The following is a 4734-nucleotide window of genomic DNA, read 5'->3' as shown; positions in this document are numbered from 1 at the left end:
TGAAGGGGCATTGGTAATACTACTGAAATATTATGAATTTCCACTCAATACTATGAGGAACATTACAGTCTACCTATTGCACGGCTTGGTTCAATACTTTATTCTTATTAGTACATTTTAACATTTAAAGTATTTTATTTGTGTATAAAAAAAGGAGGCTCTGATTATACTGAATCCGTTAGGATTTTTTCTTGCCGGTCAAATGTCCGGAAAGAATTAATTTTACCGGACATGTTTCAATAATAATGATAAGAATTGTGTAGCAGAGTTTCCGTTAACAGGTAATTACCGGACTATGACCGGATATGCCGATGTTTAAAACTCAGTTAATGGGGCTCATTTTTATATCGCTTCAGTTTATAATCGTAACAGATCGAAAAGTTCAGATTCATTTTTCAATAAATGATTCCACAAACAACAACATAATTATTACATTCAAACAAACTACTTGTAGTAGATAAAGTACATTATTCAAAAGTTTACATTAACTTTGGATAATAACACGGGAGAAACGGACCCTCTCTTTCCCCCTCTCCCTCCCTCTCTCTCCTGACAGCCCGTCAGTTGAGTAGCATGAAGCTGCAGCGTCGGAGACTCTAGTTTCAGGACCGCAGTCCTGGGACCGCAGTCGTTGACCTGAAACAAGAGAATTTAAAGTGGACCTATCATGCTATATTTGAATAATATATTGTAGGACCATACCTATATAAGGCATATTTATACTTTTTTTTTTTCAAAATACCAAACAGATCATGCATTTTAGCCATGCCTCATTTTGCTCAATTTGACAATTTATAGCTCTGTTTTTGCAAGGGCTGATTCAGTGAGAACAGCACCACCTACAGGCCTGGCATATGTACTACAGCGTCTCCAGCGCTTTCGAACGGCAATGGCCGTGTCTGTGTCCTCCTGATTGGTGGAGTTGGCCCAATAGCCGTAGCGCCACCGTCCTGACGTCAGGACAGTGTTCAAATCTGGATCAGTTTTTATCAGATCCGTTGCAGCCCCTTTTTTAGAGATTTGGGTATGGAGGAAAATAGAGAGGGTTGTGTTTTCTGACACTTGGTGAGTTCCCTGGAACACCGGGGACACATATTCATGTATAAAAGACGTACAAAAGTGCATTTTGCATGATAGGTCCCCTTTAAATTATAAGAAATTAATAATATTATGTTTAAAATAGATTTCATCTTGCAATGGGATTGAACCAGCTGTGACGCCAAATTTGGCGAGGGGTGCAAAGTGGTGATCCCTAAACTTTAATTTGATTTCAAATGCATACATATGAATGAACTGACTCTGATGTCCAGATGAATACCTAATCTCTTTATTGCTTTTCACCAGAGTGAAACCTTACATGTGTTACGAGCAGCACCTTGTGGTAGGAGTGGGAATACAATTATAGTTTCACGGTTGCAATGCTTTTGCAGTGACAATATCTGTCTGTATCATTATACACACCTGGCAAAGTTCTTAAAACCCCCTCTGTGGTAGTTTAGACAGAAGTGTCACAGGGTTACATTTGTCAGGTTGACAGACTCAAAATGTAAAACAATACCAGTGTTGATGTTAGCACAGGTAAAATCATCTCAATCAATAAAGGTGCGGTGACATGTTGCCATCTTGTGTTTGTAATACAGGTGCATCTCAATACATTTGAATATCGTGGAAAAGTTCATTTATTTCCTTAATTCAATTCAAAAAGTGAAACTCATATATTATATAGATTCATTACACACAAAGTGAAATATCTCAAGCCTTTAATTGTTTTGATCTTGATGATTACGGCTTACAGCTAATGAAAACCTCAAAATCAGTATCTCAGAAAAGTATAAACTTTTTTGAAGATATTTTTTGGCACAATTGATATTTTCTATATTCTTAAGTTTGCTCGGATGACTCAACCAGAAGAGTTTTGATCCGTAGGAGTGCTCCGACTCTGACTCGCCTCGCTTTTTCTACGGGGAAAAATGAGTGGGACATCCGGAGGAGTGGGCGCCAAAAAAAGAGCGGCTGCCACTTAAAAACTCAACGCCATGAAATGTACTTTCTGCTAACAATGCCATGATGCAATGCAGTGTATTTCAGGCATTGAGACTCAGTGGAGCGATGAGATGATGGTGATTGGTCGACTTCCCCAGGTAACTCTTTTCATGATAACTTCAACAGACTATACTTATACCTTTTTCCTGATTTTAATAATAATAATACATAATACATTTCATTTAAGGGCGCCTTTCATGACAGAACAGCAAAGCAACAGAACATGATCAAATAATTTAAAAGAGGTGAAATGTGCAACGTGCAGGATTTACAAACAACATATTTGACATACTATACTATAATCTTTTTCATGAAATTTTTTAAATATTATACAATTTTTCTTTATACATTTGACGGACCTCACTAGTTTTAGAGGAATTTTTTCGACATAATCTTCAATGTTTTCTCATATTTTTAGACATTTTATTGGCGAAAAATATCCCAGAGAGACCAAGTGCTGCCGAGGTGTCCAAGTCCTTTAGCACAGTTTCAATGACACCAGGCAGAGCTCCTTTAGAAGAGTTACAAATCAACGGGAGCATTTGATTGGAGATTAATGATGGTCATGAACACAAAGAAGAGCTCAACACATTTCTTCTTCTTCGCTTTTTGTGACTTTGTCCTCAAAGACTTTGAGAGCGTCTCCAAGAGAACCCAGTACTTTGATTACAGGGAGAACGTCTCCCCCCCAAACACAGCATTATGGGATGCCTGCGGACCATTTTGAGATGGACACGGGTCAACAGGTAACCCTCTGGGACCTGGAAGAGAAACAGGGAAATACTTTGGTTATAAAACCAACAGTAGATTGTAGACGGGCTTCTTCAACTGATAGAGGAGAGTATTTGTTCTCACTGGATCAATACTATCTGATCTGCTCTCACCTCTCTGTACTGTACAGACAGTGGTGTGAAGGAACTAAGTATATATACTCATGTACTGTACTAAAGTACCATTTTGATGTACTTAGGTTAGTGTACTGTATAGCAGAGGTTCTTCTGAATGCAGTCCCTCATCAGAACCACCTTTATTTCCAGGTACGTTTACACACACAAGGAAGTAGATTTAGGGTCTGGTGGTGCGAACATGAACAACATAAGAAAATAAGTTGCAATAGAAGGTAAAAAATATAAAGATAATAAGAAGAAGTATTTTTAAGAAACTATTTTCCATTAAAAAAATAAATAGACAAGTATTTACACCAAAGTTAAAAGTAAATACACAAAGAACCTTAAAAGCTACAACACTTAGCAGAATGAAAATATGACAATATATGTAAAACTACAGAGAGTTGTATTTTAAAGTGGAGGGCTGTGCAGACGTGTGCAAACATGGCATGACATGAAAGAAGGATGGTTATATAAAGATATTATTAAAGTAGTGTTTGGTCATGTTAGAGGATCAGCTGGATGAAGACCCAGGTGTGTGTTCAGGTGAGAAGAACACTGGAGCCTGGAGTTATGAAACAGAGTTAGTAAAGTTCAACTCCAGCTCAACGAACACAAACTACAATAACAGAACATCCAAAGACCAAAGCTAAATATTCTGATTACTGGGAACCTCTGAGTTAATTGTCAATTTCCAAAGGATTATTAACGAGTTAACATGTGACAGCAGTACCAGCCAATCACAGCAGAGCGTGATACATTGATCACAGCAGATTAACTGATATATAATTACATATTTTTCTTAATTTAAAATGTATTTTCAGGTTTCTTCTCTTTGTGACAACACACCAGAGAGAATTCCTTCAATGTGAGAAATCTAATTGGCAATAAACTGGATCCTAAATCTGATGAAGCGTTTGCAGAGTTATGGTGACACATCTTTGTTCTTAAGAAAAGCTTTAAGTACAATTGATTGTTTTTGTTCATTTCATATTGAGGACAGCCAACAGGAAGTCTCAGCTGCAACCTTCTTTCATATTTTCCAAAATGCCTCCACGCTCCTCTGTACGTCTCAAACTCGCCCCGTGATAAATAAACTGAGAACAAATCAAACCTGAGCTTGCAGATTTGTCTTGAATCCCAGAAAACACTGAGCAATAACTACATTTTATTCTGTAGTGAAACCTCAATAAATAAAGTTCACACGGTACGACCTCTCACCTTTCTGTGTGTCTTCACTTCCTGTCACCTGAGAGGAGAAGGAGAGAGAGAGAGAGAATAATGATGATAATACAACATGGAGAGAAACAGCCAGAATGATGAAGAGAGAGAAACAAGAGTGTTGTTTTCCTCTGAGGTCATGCTCCATGAAAGAGTTTCATATCTTGATGAATGGAGGATATGGTTTCAGTACTCACAGGTCTTCTGGATCTTGGCTCTGATCGTCTAGCTGACATCTCTCAGTGGATGTCTGCTCGCCACCTCAAGCTCAACCTTGAAGAGACTGAACTGCTTTTTCTTCCTGGAAAAGATTGTCCCACTCTTGACCTAACAATCAACATCGGCCCCTCTGTTGTTTCCCCGAATCAGACTGCAAGGAATCTGGGTGTGACCCTAGATAACAAACTGTCCTTCACTGCAAACATCGCTGCAACAACCCGCTGCTGCAGATACACTCTTTACAACATCAGGAGGATACGTCCCCTCCTGACCCGGAAACCATCAGCAAAAACACGTTGGTTTGCTATCCTGGCTCCAAAATGGTGGAATGAGTTTACCATTGACATCAGGACAGCAGAAAGCT

The 4734-nt window shown here is 38.5% G+C and overlaps 1 long non-coding RNA gene across 1 annotated transcript; it reads right to left on the bottom strand.

Annotated features, from left to right (window-relative positions):
- Positions 1-1371: 1371 nt before the first annotated feature.
- Positions 1372-4362, bottom strand: LOC117479871. The gene is made up of 3 exons (XR_004555598.1): positions 4349-4362; positions 4152-4179; positions 1372-2804 (listed from the first exon to the last, which is right to left on the bottom strand). It is a non-coding gene; the product is annotated as an uncharacterized LOC117479871 (long non-coding RNA).
- Between the last annotated feature and the right edge of the window lie 372 nt (positions 4363-4734).

Source organism: Trematomus bernacchii, unplaced genomic scaffold (assembly GCF_902827165.1).
Source record: "Trematomus bernacchii unplaced genomic scaffold, fTreBer1.1, whole genome shotgun sequence".
Classification (NCBI taxonomy): Eukaryota; Metazoa; Chordata; class Actinopteri; order Perciformes; family Nototheniidae; genus Trematomus; species Trematomus bernacchii.
This window is presented reverse-complemented; position numbering and strand designations above follow the sequence as displayed.